Raw genomic sequence first — 14567 nt, forward strand, 5'->3', positions numbered from 1 at the left:
TAATGTTGCACTTTAAATAAATTCAACAGTAACGAATCTGACAAGGCTACAGAGGGAAACAGCCAACTCTTTAAGCCACCCCTACAAGATTTATGTGGAGCATGGAAGAACACTGAAAAGAGTAAGGGCAGAAATAAGCAACTGAGAATGAAACAGCTTAGTAAGATAAAGAATAACACACCACACAGACTAGTCATTTATCCTAGAGTAAATCATCATCACACAAAATCTTCACATTCGTACTTAAGCAGGAGCACCTACTACTTCATGGTAACAGCCCAAGTGCATATTCATACCCTCTGGAAAATACCAGCCTTCTCTTAATGATAGGCTGCCCTGCCTTATACTACCATAAGGAGCTCATGACCCCATACCGGGGATACAAAGCATTGTCAGTAACAACTAACTGTACAAGCAGAAGGTGAAGATTTGAAATAAATGCCAATTCTTATCCAGTAAGAGCTAAAAAGCTAAAAAGTCCTTAAAGCTCCACAAAATGGTCACTGCTTATAAAGTTTACTATCTAAAAGGTAGAGGAAAAGCAAATAAAGAACAAGGCAGGAAATTTGTAGATGACCGGAGCATAATCAAGAGCCAAGAAAGATTTGAGGGACTTGCAGTGGAAAAGAGTGGTCAAGTAGCAACAGCAAAAAGAAGTCCAATCTAAAGAAGGTTAAGAATGAAAAATGGAAGGAAAATTTCCCAATCTTCCCAATCTACTTTGTAGAACACTAAGTTAACAGTCTTCACCTTGAGTAAGTGGGAAAAGGTGGCCTTCAAGCAAATCTTCAGTTGAAAGCACAAAGAGCAAGCACAATGCTAGTAAAAAGAATAGAACTGGTAACAGAAAAATCATTACATTTATATGAATCACTAGTTTAAATGTATTCTTACGCACTCATGCTATACTAGTTACACCAATTCAGCGATGACAACGTAAAGAGAAAAGCTGATGCAAATTCTGCAGCTTAACCAAAAGAATAAACTCACAGCATAATGTAATACATTATTCTACACTAATTTAGGGGTAAGGATTAAAAGGAAACATAAAAGAGAAAGCAAACAACTCCTTATCTAATTGAAGCTTATGCAATGGACAACAGGCATCTGCATCTGCCAAGACTAAGAGATTTAAGAAGATGGACTAAGGTCTGGACAGGTGTAGAATGACTTCTGCATCCTTTTATTAGGCTACACCTCTCTACACCAAAGCAGGCCAATTCAACAAACCCACTGCTAATAAACCCACTCAGCAGCAAGGAGCTGTTGGAAGCAATTACCTATATTCTCAGTGAAACTTAATAACTGCATTTTGCATAAGATTTCCAGGCATAACAAAGGCCCACATGTGAGTAGGTTGCCACATGAAAAAATAAAATCCCTCTTGCTTTTGTTCAAACCGCCTGTGTTCCTATGACTAACCACCAGGCGCATGTAAGAAAAATGGCTACTGGGCTTTTTGGTCTCCAAAGGCAAGGAGTTTAAGTTGAGGCTAATTAATGATCCCAATACAGACTCCAGAAAGTGTACTCAAGTCTTGGTCCTCATCTGAAGCTTTCCTTGGGGCATCGCTTTAGCAGAGGAGTCCTAGTCCCTAGAAAGCACGGTTAACACTAAGAATTCTTTACAGGTACTCTCATAAGAGTTTCACCAAATTTTAGGTCCACTGTTGGAAGTCAGTATAACGGGAAAGCTTTCCAAAATTGTAGCAGAGTCCTAAGAGGTAGAAGACTGTACAGTCTAGATCTTATCCTTTTGAATCCTTAAAAACTCTCTTGCCTTCTCACTCTTTCTTCTTTGCCACGCATTCAGACTGAGAAATTCTTTCTACAGTCAGCATCCATGGATACATATAACATTTACAGAAGAAACTGCAACACTATTTTGAAAATACTACCTCCACTGTCACAATAAATAATGTCTAAAGGATTTTATCAACTGCTTAGCTTTTCATCATCTTCAAGGCAAATTCAGCTACCTTTGAAGTTTAAAAACCTTCACCTGTGACTTAAACTACATTAGCAATTCTGCATTAAAGCAGTAGTATCAAATGGTTCATTCTGTCTCCTGTAAGAATTATTTAGAGAAAAAGGAGTAATTTCCTATATCACATCACAAATTCATAGGATGCCTGCCACCTATGAGAAAAAAACATATTCAACAACCCTCCACTATTTTCAGATATCATTCCCCAGCTAGCATTTGTAGGTAATAATAACTGATAATGTACATATCTTTGACATTTTGGTTGTATTTTAATGTAAACCCAAGTGACGTCACAATGACATATAGACATTACAATATAAAATGTGCCTTACACAGTTTCAGCAATGATTTCTGAACATGGACAGCAATGAAGTTAACAGAATAGCAGCTAACTAATGATAATACACTGGTGTTCAACAGTCTTTCCATTGAACAAGGCTGTTCAGTATCAATCTTGATGAAAAGGTCTTCCTGGTCAATTAATATTGCTGTTCAAAGCTAAATAAAGCACATTCAGATTGAATTTCTGAAAGTCAAAACCACTACTTTTATTTCAGAAAAGTAGAAACTAAATCCAATCTAAACCCAATCTTCAAATACTTCTTACTGCTTCCATCTAATAGATGGAAGAAAAAAAGTAGTTACTCTATAAAAATCTTGTATCTTTATGATAAAGCCATAAACACAGTGCACATTAAAAAAAATAAAAGGTTTCAAGGTTTCTTACCATACTAAAGCTGTATTAAAACATGCCAGCTGAAAATCTTTGAAATCAACTCCACCTTTACATTCTCCACAGGTGTTACAGAAAAATGACAGGGAGAGGGAGATTTGACATAAGACTTTCTAAGAGTCTTCTCTTACTACTTATTCCTTGTACAAGCAACAACATTCCTCTAAAAAAAAATTTATACCTAAACTTGCCAAATTTTAATGGGCTTCTCTCTTCTGAAAATCTGTCAGGTCCCTACAAGAAGACAATTAACAAATTTCACCAGAGGATGGCAGCCTGTTGTTACCAATAGAAGGAAAAGTAATTCTAAAGAATAAACAACAGTGTTTCTGCACAGTAATATCCCAGTAAACTTCACAAATACTGATTAAGCAGAGTAGCCAATCTGAGTACTAAAATACTATTTGAATACTTCTAAAGAATGAGTTCTATGTCCTGCTCTACACAGGATGAAATAACCTCATCTCTCTGAGTTTCCTTCCCCATTACCAACCTACTTAATACAGTACTTTAAAACACAGCAATACAGAGAATACAGAAGTTACACGACATTAGAAGACAAATTACAACAAAATTAAGATACTGAAAGTTTAAAGACTATAAGATACTATCAAATCATTATTTTAACTTTCACCATCAGCTATGACAAGTACATACCACGTAAACCAAAATGTACATCCAATAAGACAGGATTTCTTTCATATCCATATTGAAAAGCCAAACAAACAAAAACAAAATTTTGAAGCAAACCACTGCAGTTTGTTTGCTCTACAAGCAAGGCACCTAATGAAGAATAGTTTTGTAAAGATACCTACACCATGCAACCCTCAATCTCCCATCACAAAATCCCATTCCACCTCATATCCTTAATGATATTAGTCCCAATGCAGTATCTTCTTTATTTCCTTCACAGCAATATATCCATAGATCAGAAGCATGGGTTCAGAATCAACTACTTGCTTGTCTGCAAACTAGTGTATGAAACTCACAGATCACCTAGGTGCCTTTCTCTGGCTGCTAAACCAATTACAGAAAGCAAAGTAGTGTTGATTTTTCTTCCTTTTTGCAGTATCAATAGTGTTGTCTTCCTTTGCCCAGCTGTAAATTTACAAAAAACCTGCAGGAATTCAGTGTATCTGGTAACCTGGCTAAAAGTGCCCACTACGTTCAGAAGTGTCAGCAAAGAGAAAAGGACAGATGGACAGAGAAAGAGCACAGTTATTTGGATATCACTGTATGACCTTTGGAAAAAAGAGTTGTAAAATCATAAAAGCACAATGAAGTATGGGCTGGAGAGCAGACATGGAGGTGAATTGAAAACTGCCTGAAAGGCAGGGAGCAGAGGGTGGCGATTCAGTGAATTCTAGTTGGATACCAGTAACTAGTGGCATAACCCAGGGGTCAATACCAGCTCAAATTCTGTTCAACATCTTCATTGATGATCCACATGATAGGGCACATGACCCTCAGCAAGTTCACTGATGACACAGAAGTGGAGGAGTGACTGATATGCCACAGGGTTATGCTGCCATCAAGGGACCTCGACAGGGTGGAGAAATGGGCTAACAGGAACTCATGCAGTTCAACAAAGTCCTAAGTTCTGTACCTAGGGAGGAATAACCCCATGCTGGATGACCTGGAAAGCAGCTTTGCAGGAAAGGACCTGGGGTTCTGGTGGACAAGTTGAATGTGAGCCAGCAGCATGTCCTTGCAGCAAGAAGGCTAACAGTACCCTGGGCTGCTTTAGAAGGATAAGAACAATCTCTTAATTCCCAGTGTTGCTAAGTTTTTCCATGAACAAGTTACAGAAGCCTGGATTCCTACGGATTTGAGTCTTACAGCCCTCAGGTACCTCCAGCTTGTCTCTACCTCACATCAACACCTCAGCATATTCTCCCACAGCTGCCACCTGTTTGGTTGCCAAGTAACAGAGTGAAAAGTATGCCAAGGGGTTAGTCAACATATCTCCATTTCGTCTTGCCATCCGGCTGCTTGCTCTAAGGAGAATTTGTAACTGTCTTTTCCTCAGTTGAAGTACCTCTTTGGAGCACTTTCCCCTGCCCAGCTGCTATTTTTCACAAGTTGGTAACAAGTACATATGTATTTCCCTCTATCCTGTGTCAAATTAGGTTATAAGTGGCAAAGAGGATCAAAAGATAAAGAGTGAAATACGTGACAAAGACAAAAGCTTCCTTTCCTTGAGAAATCAAAAAGTTTGGCTATTCTAAAGATAGTGGAAATGTCCAAAAAGTTTCACATAAGCAAGTATCCCATCAGGAATTCCTGCACCAGCATTTCCCAAAAGTGACGGAAATGCCTAGGAACAGACCAATAGAAAAAGTCTATAAATCAAGATATGTAAGTTTTTAACCATTGATATTGGTTTACTAAAGTGGTAAATATTTCAGCTACCTAAAACAGGTTATGCATAGGAAATCTGATACAACTTCATGAAATGAAGTGAAATGAAAAACTTTATGAAATTCTGACATAATTTAACGTAATTTCAGAAAGTATTTACGTATGTCCTAAGAAGCAATTTCTGCTATCTCCTGAAGGCAGCAATTACCAACATTTAACTATGTACCATACTCATTCAACCATAGTTGGCCATTTACTGATCTTCCGATGTTTCTTTTCAAGTTAATGAAATCATTCATGTTGTCAATCTAGGGAGCTTTCAGAGTTAAAGTTTCTAGCTAATATTTTGTTATTTACTACTAGTAATTCTAGTAGTTGCATTCATTGGAATCTGTTAAAGAAACTTCAAATATCTCCGAGAAGACTGCTCAGTTAGGTTTGAACAAAACCAAGAGGTCTCAACTTTCCAAGTTTGAACTATGTCAGTTTTTTCTGCTAATCAAAGTTTCTGGATATTTTCCCATGTTGCCCTGATTTCCAAAAATATCTACTACATAAGTGTTTGGGTTTTAAAGACAGATTAGCAAGAACTTCCCCACCCCCCCAGTGAAGTTCAATGAAAATAAGAAGATTCAAATGCAAATACTAAGAATACCACCCAGCATCAGCACACATTTTTTCACAGTCTTAAGAGCAGATTCTTGGTTGAAATATTGCACCGTTTATGCAGAACAACTAAGGTATACCACAACATACAAGCAAAATTTTAATATTTCCATTTCATTTTTATTAAAATTTAACACCAGCATGACAATAAAAGCAATTGTAAACTAAAAATAATGAAATCATCTTCTTCTACAATCTACAAGCCTTTTTTTTTCCTCCTTCTCTATGTTTAGAATTTAAGATTGTTTCCTGGGTTTGTGGACTTTTTCCCTCCCCCTTCCTTTCTGGGGAGACTAGAGGTTTGAGAACAAAGCTGCTAATAGAAAACACATGGAAAAGCCCTGGAGTAAATGAAAATCTGACTCGAATTCCAAATGCCACGTATCACATACCACTGCCTAAAATTATCTGCTAAGATAAATATAAGTTCACCCTGCATACTCAATGAACCACCTGAGATGGAAGACAGTGTTAAGTATAAAATGAACAGAAAGGCTTTAATGATTTTTAAGAGAATTCCAAAACTGATCAATATTTTGAAACAAGTTGGGATGTTTCTCAAAGCTTGTGTTAGCCAGCGAAAGATTAGCTCAACAGAACATGCTGCCAACAGTCTTGTTGCAGTTCTTCATATAAAATACAAACAGTTCTACTCAACTGAACAATACAATTCTAGATTTAACCATTATGCTGCTGGATTGCAGTGGGAATACCTCACAGCCAGGTTTTCCTCTGCATGAACACTTTTTCTGTTTCAAATTCCTGCCCAGGAGAAATTCGAAGACTATGAGATTTCTGGAACAGCAGCATTGTGGATGTAGTTTTGACGAGACTCCCACACATTTCCACACACAGGTAAGTCTTGCCACAAACTCCCTGTGCATAAGCAGTAAATTTAACAAGCCTGGATGCATTAGACTAGCCACATATATGTAGATCATCTGTGCATCTGGTGCAGTATGTTTCATACACCAGACTCATTATGCATGTACTACCCATCATCTCTATAAAGGTTTCTTCTATCAGCCAAGGGGAGCAAGATTGAAATCAGTATGCACTCTTCACAATTACATTTACAGTAACTGTTAAGGAGTTACATTCTCAGTTAAGCATGGAAAAAAACTCTAGCTGACTAGTTGCCAAAGGATGTAAAATCTCCTGAGGGGCAGAGAGGGAGCAAGTCACTGACACAAGCATGCACTAGCCTCTTAATTTTTCAGCCAGTTATTTCCAAGTGCTTTTTAGATATAAAGACCAATGAAAATATTTTCCTTCCAGGAACACTCTTCACACAATACCTTAACTCCTTTCATTCTTGTCTGTGGAAAAGAAAATTAGCCTGCCATTCTAAAAGTTATTATTCTACCAAAATGTATATCCTATTTAGGTCACCAAGAAGAACATCCAGACACCACACTATTCTTCTGTCAGCTCAATTTTCTTCTCTCTTCTTTCTATTCTACAGGATGAAACAAAGAACAGGCTGAATAAGTGATTGAGGGATCAGTGACGGCTAATTTTTTTAGCATGAAGAAAGTGAAGAAGCCACTTACATATTAACCTGATGTGTAAATGCTCAGATTCAGGAAGTGATATAATATTATTCTGCAAGAATAATAAAAGCAACTTTCTACTCACTTCTCCAGCAGCACTACTGTGATGCAGCATAATTATTACTTGCTCAAGAAAAAGTTAATGCTTAATATATAGAAATCAATTTCATGAAACCTGACTTTGCTTTTCAGCAAGCATATTTTTCATTTATATTTTGAGCTAATACATACAGTTTCCATCTAGTGTTACCCTCTAGTAAATTATGATTTCTAATATTTTCTATTTCCTCAAATCACAGAATGGTAGGGGTTGGAAGGGACCTCTGGAGATCATCTTGTCCAACCCCCCTGCTTGAACAGGCACACCTAGAGCAGGGGGCACAGGAACACATCAGGTGGGTTTTGAATGTCTCCAGGGAAGGAGACTCCACAACCTCTGTGGGCAGCCTGTTCCACTGCTCTGTCACCCTCACAGTAAAGACATTTTTTTCTCATATTGAGGTTGAACTTCCCATATTCCAACTTGAGCCCATTGTCCCTTGTCCTGTCATTAAGCACTATTGAAAAGAGCCTAGTCCCATCATCCTGACACCCACCCTTTAGATATTTATAGGTATTGATGAAATCCTCCCTCAGTCTTCTCCTTCTCCAGGCTAAAAAAACCCCAAGTCTCTCAGCCTTTCCTCATAAGAGAGATGTTTCAGTCCCCTGATCATCTTGGTAGCTCTCTGCTGGACTTGCTCAAGCAGTTCCACATCCTTCTTAAACTGGGGGGCCCAAAACCGGACACAGTAATCCTGGTGTGGACTCACAAGGGCAGACAGAGAGGGAGGATAACCTCTCTCAATCTGCTGGCCACACTCCTTTTAATGAAGCTCAGGATACCATTGGCCTTCTTGGCCACAAGGGCACATTGTTGGCTCATGGTCAATTTGTTGTCCAACAGCACTCCCAGGGCCTTCTCAACAGAGCTGATTTCCAGTAGTTCAGCCCCCAGCCTGTACTGGTATATGGGGTTGTTCCTCCCCAAGTGCAGGACCTTGCCCTTGCTCTTGTTGAATTTCATCGGGTTCCCATCGGCCCAGCTCTCCAGCCTGCCCAGGTCTCGCTGGATGGCAGCACAGCCTTCTGGTGTATCAGCCACTCCTCCCAGCTTGGTATCATCAGCAAACTTCCTGAGGTTACACTCTATCCCATCATCCAGGTCACTGATGAATATGTTGAACAGGACTGGACCCAGCACAGACCCCTGGGGAACACCACTAGTGACAGGCCTCCATCCAGGCTCTGCCCCATTGATCATGACCCTCTGAGTTCTGTTGTTGAGCCAGTTCTCAATCCACCTCACTGTCCACCCATCCAACCCACACTAGATTTCACAGGGCAAAGAAGAACTTCTATTTAACTCCATTTATAAAATGACTAACACAAAAAAAGAAAGTCAAATAACTTCCAGAAATACTGAAGTAGTAAGTAAATGTCAGTACAACAGTATAATACTTTGCCCCCATATTCACTAGCTGCATAACACTGTCCTATAACAACCACCAGCAGAATCTTCATGTAATATGATAAATTTTGAGAATAAAGAATCAGATTACTTTTAGAAGTTATGTTCCATGCAAATATCTGCCTAAATACAGCAGAAAAGTTCTATTTATGTTCTACCTGGCAAATCACACTCCTATATAGTGGCTTGTAAATCTGGCACATTTGATATGAAGATAGTCTGTTGTGATGCTATGCAGAAGAGAACATTCTTCAAACCTCCATCTACCACAATCATAGCCAGACCCCATCAAGTACTTTCTTAAGCAACATGGCAAAAGATTCCTTATTTGTCACATCATGATCACAGTTGACAATTGGCATTTACCTATACAATATAGCAATAAACTCTTCTGAACACAAAACATAGTAAGGTAGTATGAAGTCAATAGGCCACTATCTTTTCTCCTTGAGATCGCAATCAAGGTGAAATCTGTAGGAGATTGTGTGTTGGTACTATAATCCCTTGGTATTTTGGTTCTTACTGAAAAAAATTTCTTGATGAAAAGGTCTTCCTGGTCAATTAATATTGCTGTTCAAAGCTAAATAAAGCACATTCAGATTGAATTTCTAAAAGTCAAAACCACTACTTTTATTTCAGAAAAGTAGAAACTAAATCCAATCTAAACCCAATCTTCAAATACTTCTTACTGCTTCCATCTAATAGATGGAAGAAAAAAGTAGTTACTCTATAAAAACCTTGTATCTTTATGATAAAGCCATAAACACAGTGTGCATTTAAAAAAATAAAAGGTTTCTTACCATACTAAAGCTGTATTAAAGCATACCACCTAAAAATCTTTGAAATGTTTTCCTTGAGCACATTGCACTAGAGCACACATAGGGCAATATTTCATTTCTCCTGTTTCAGGAATGCTTTGCCTTAGCAGTATCTGTGTATTATAGATGCATACTGCTTCTTCATGGGCTTTGCGTTTAGAACAGAATGGGTAATGCATGCTTCCCACTTTAACCATTCCCTCCCAAAATCAGAATGCACAGGAACCTGAGAAGAGGAGAAAATGTGAGCATGGAAAAATACACCTATTAGCTGTGCAATTGCTTCATAAAGTAACTTTTCTGTCTTTCTAAAGAGTACCTTTCCACTCAAACATTCCACTGTGGGTAAACCTAGTATCTAGTTCACCCATTAGCAGTTCTAAACAATTACATCAGTCATCTCTCTGTGACTGCTGTCACAACATGCAGGCTTATTTAGAGGTTTCAGCAATAAGCCTAGTGTTTGGCAAAGATGTGAAGGGAATTTTAAGCAGCTGTCTTGCAGTCATATAGAATATTAACATTTTTAAAGGCAACTACTACTATTGAACTCTATCAGAACTGAGCCAATCTAATCACTCAAAGCACTGGTTTCAAGCTATCCCCTAACTAAAACCCAGTTAGAATTTATTTTTTTTAATAAAGCATTATGGGTGTTTATATTTTGGCTACAAATAGTTGCAGGTATTACTTCCACTCTCAAAAGTGATAGGACAAGGCAAGAGTCAGGCATTTGAAGCATTCTATATAGTAACAAGGACGCTTGATTACCATGGAAGATCTGTAACTAATGCCTATATCACCTCAACCCTGTAACAAAATGGCTGCTAACCTGAATGCTGTTTTAGGTGTGAACCATGTTCAAGCCCTCACCCGAAGCAGCCATATGGCCTTTCAAGAATCTCAGAATAGCTAATGATAGAAGAAACAGAAGATTTCCTGCCACAGAGTGATTGGCTAAAATAACTATGAGACCCTGCTTCAGCTCTGCCAAGAAGCAGCTATGACTCACAAATTATTCAAACAGTAGAGAAACACTTCCTGACTTGCCGTAAATCAAATAACAAGTATATTTTATGTGTCAGGCAGAATATAGCTACATAGACAAGTATCTTTCCCAAAACAGTGTTAATATTATTTAAAGAAAATCCAAACAAAATGAAGATAAAAATGCAGAGTAACTGAAGGAAATAAATGGTACAGAGATTATGTCTTTCCTTAGAAAAGCATATGCAAGGGTAGAGATGAACGACGTATAATACTTGGTGTATCTATGACAGTTTCCAAGTTGCAGATTCTGACTGCAGAAAAAATGTACTGCAGGCCATAACTGTAATGCTGGTTGCAAAACCAGCATTACAAAGTCTTGTGCTAAAATGACAGGATTTATTCTTCAGAAGAGAGAGGGATAATAAAAATTAAGAACCAGTTTAAGGATTATCTCCAGTTTCCAGACTACCGAGAGAGCTGAAATGCTGCCTGGCAAAATCCTCTGCGCCACAACACAGGACAGTTGTAAATATCTATTGCTCTGGAAATGTTGAGCAAATACATCACCAGTGAAAAGAAACACATCTTGTAGTCACTGTAAAAACAAGGACCTTCATTCTTAAACATACTCAAAAGAGTAAACAGGAAGCACTTTCCATCACATTCAAGGGGAAAATTTCTACTAACACAGAACATTTTCCTATGCATGATCATTTAGGAATTCCTTGGCAGATAACTTGGACAACTACTCCTTATCCTTGCCTGAAAGTAGCCAAAATAAAAAAAAAGGCAAGCTTATTTTTTGGCTATAAATACATGATTTGCAGGTTGGATACAAACATGGGAACAATCTGAAGTTGCAGGCACATTTTCTAGTCCCTTTAACAAAAATGCATGAAGTCCATAGCTATGGATGAAAAAAAATAAGCTAATGAATAAGGTAATAATATAAATTATTAGGACAGGGTAGAATTCACATTATCTCTTTTATGCATCTGTCAGCTTAGGGCACTGAAGTTAGAATTTCTATTTGAAATAAACGTGTAGAAGTGACTGCTTTGGAACAGACTCAAGGAATTGAGTTAGACAGTTACAGTGGATGCTAAAAATGCTCTCCCAGTAAGCAGCAAAAGTTTCTAGTCAACTTCACATATTAAGATGACAGTCCTCAGATTTTGCTGATTTATTTTTTTAAGACATGAGGGTCATGCCTGAACTGCTAAAGAACTGAAAGATGCACTAGTATTTTTAAAAAGTGGTAATTATACATTGAGTGTCATTTTACGCTATCGTAAATAAATAACACTGAATAAACTATTACAGAAGCAATAAGGACAAGTACAAACTCTATTTGGACTTACTACCTTGGATTGGTACTGCTCACAGGTCTCTGCACTCTAGGTTCAGCTAAGTTACCTTTCTCACTGTCCTCCGTTAGAAAACGCTCTATGTTCTCTTAATTTTACTTACAATGTTTATTACTTTTGTTTATTAATGAGTGCAAGACACCTTTCATATACTATGATCATCTATACAATTTTATATTGGAAAAAAATCAAGCAAAATAAAGGCCATGTTAAGAGTTTGAGGTCCAATTGCTAATGCTGCTTCAAGGAAATGAAAACACCTGCACCAGCACACAGTGGTTGCAAAAACAGGCAGACGCTCCCATTTTATAATTGGTGTAATCACAGATACACAATCTCCAATTAAGCAGGGAATATCCCAGGAGTCTACGTGGGAGGAAAATATAAACTAAAGTCATCCATCTTGGAACAACCAAAGTAGGCTGTATAAAATACAAAGCAAAAAACAAAATATAGTTGTTGAACAAACTATTCAATTACTAAAAATGTGTCAGCTGACAACAGTGACTCTTCTGAGGAGAGATTTATGATTTCATGCAATAGTCCAGGGTATTTTAGAGTAACCAGGCACTATTTACTACAGATATTATTGCTTACATGAATTTTAAACTTGTTTCATTATGTTGGTATTGTTTATGATTACTTGTTATTGTGGTAGTAGAGACATTATATGATGAGGACTATTTAAATGCCTCTGCTGTAGAAAGTAACATCTATATATCAAAAAAAGTAACTCCCCAATATAGTATTACAACCTTCTAACACAGCAATACATTCAGAAAAAAGTTACAACCCTCCTCTTCTAGTAGTCTTTCAGAGTCAATTATCCATTACTGTAAATTGATATCAATAGCAAAAAAAGTTACACCCACCCTTCCATTCAAAAAGCTCCAGTATTACAAATTTGAACATGCCAGGAGGCTTGATACTTCGGCTTTTGCTTACAAAGCAAAACAAATTGCAACAAAAATTGTTCATTGCACATGTTCAACCAACCATCTAATGAGACCAGGACTTCCTAATGTATTATTTGTAGATGCATAGATGCTTCTAGTGAATTCTGCTCTAAAAATTCAGTGTATTACTGTTTATTAGTATAAGTTACTCCACAATTGCCTATGGGATTATATTAATTCCCATGTTACAAAGTCAATAAGCTCTTGCTTTCTCAGTCATTTATTCTGTATCAGGATCAGCCTTTGAGATCCAAATGTAGTTGCGTTTGTTAACTAGTAATATACTTCAAAGGTGTGGGGTTTGGGGGGGGGGGGTGGACAGACATAAGTGGAGGAGTGGAGGAAGTGGAGAAGATACAGGAAAAAAAAAGTCCTCCATTTCCCACAGCATGAGTGAGAGGAAGACATGTTTGTATTTCAGAAAGAAAATAAGTGCCCATGAACCCATCACAGGGCTTAGGATCCCCCTAACGTATACCAATTTCTAATAAAAATATAGGACAATTTTTTGGTTGCTTGCTTGCTTGCGTTGGTTTGTTTGGGTTTTTGGTGTGGTGGGTTGTTTGTTTTTTTTTTCAGGACTGCATGGTCATCTGAAAAGCACATTCTTGAAAAGCAGTCATAAAACCTACACAAAATGGTCTTTAAATTCATGGTTGTAGCACATATACTCAAGTTATAACAGACTGTTAAAAATCAACCAGGAACCATGACCTGCCTTTGATTATAAAAGTCAATGAAGAAAGTTAGTTCAGAGCATGATTTGATTAATACATGCAGAATCTACAGTCTAGCAAATCTTAGGAATTTTTTTTCAAACGTAATTTTGTAAATTCAACCATTTTCAGCTGTTCAACCTGTTCCTCCTAGTAGCTCCTAGCAAAACAAAGCAACACATATAAAACAGGCTGCTTAAGATGAGGGTTGCCAGATTTTGATCTTGTAATACCACCTACTAAATAGGAAATAAGTAGAGACCACACAACAAGGTTCAGGTCAGAGGCAATGGTAAGCCCCACACATGGCACAGCTCTGTCTTTCTGTTTTTAACAGACTGGATCTTGTCTCAGCTCTGCAGAATTGTTGATGTGATTCAACGGTCCCTTTTCCACAACCTTTAAAAATGCATATTTGCACAGGGACATGCTCCTAGAATGTCTTCAGTGGAAAGAGCAAAGACACATAAAATCTGTAAGAGCTATTATTAACTGAGGGCTCTGGCTGGGCTGGAGGCTTTGCAAGATCAAGAAGTTCAGTATCTGCATTTGCTGAGAGCTCTACGATTCGGTATCTGAATTTTCAGATTAGTTCTGGCACACGATAAATAAATCCAGCAGCCACTATAGTCTTGATAATTGTTTACTTTTGTTGATGGCAAGCCCAAGTAAGAAGTGCCTTTGCAGATCTCATGAATCATACAGGCTGCAGGTGGCCTGCTGACAGCATTTGTGGACTGCTAGTTAAGACCTAGAAATTAAGATGGGAAGAGTTTGTAGCCATTTTCTGTGCCTACAATCTGACTTTGAAGTGCAGCCCAGTCTAGATGATACATGACTAAGGCTGTTTCTTTACTTCTGAAACCCACAGGCTTTATAGGGAACTAAATTACAACATTCAAACTTCCTCA

At 37.8% G+C, this 14567-nt stretch overlaps 1 protein-coding gene across 8 annotated transcripts in view; it reads right to left on the minus strand.

Moving 5' to 3' along the window:
• CENPP (centromere protein P) overlaps positions 1–14567 on the minus strand; it is a 169264-nt gene that overhangs the window by 103405 nt on the left and 51292 nt on the right. The gene's annotated exons all lie outside the window — the stretch shown is intronic.

Source organism: Phalacrocorax carbo, chromosome 6 (assembly GCF_963921805.1).
Source record: "Phalacrocorax carbo chromosome 6, bPhaCar2.1, whole genome shotgun sequence".
In the NCBI taxonomy this organism is placed as follows: Eukaryota; Metazoa; Chordata; class Aves; order Suliformes; family Phalacrocoracidae; genus Phalacrocorax; species Phalacrocorax carbo.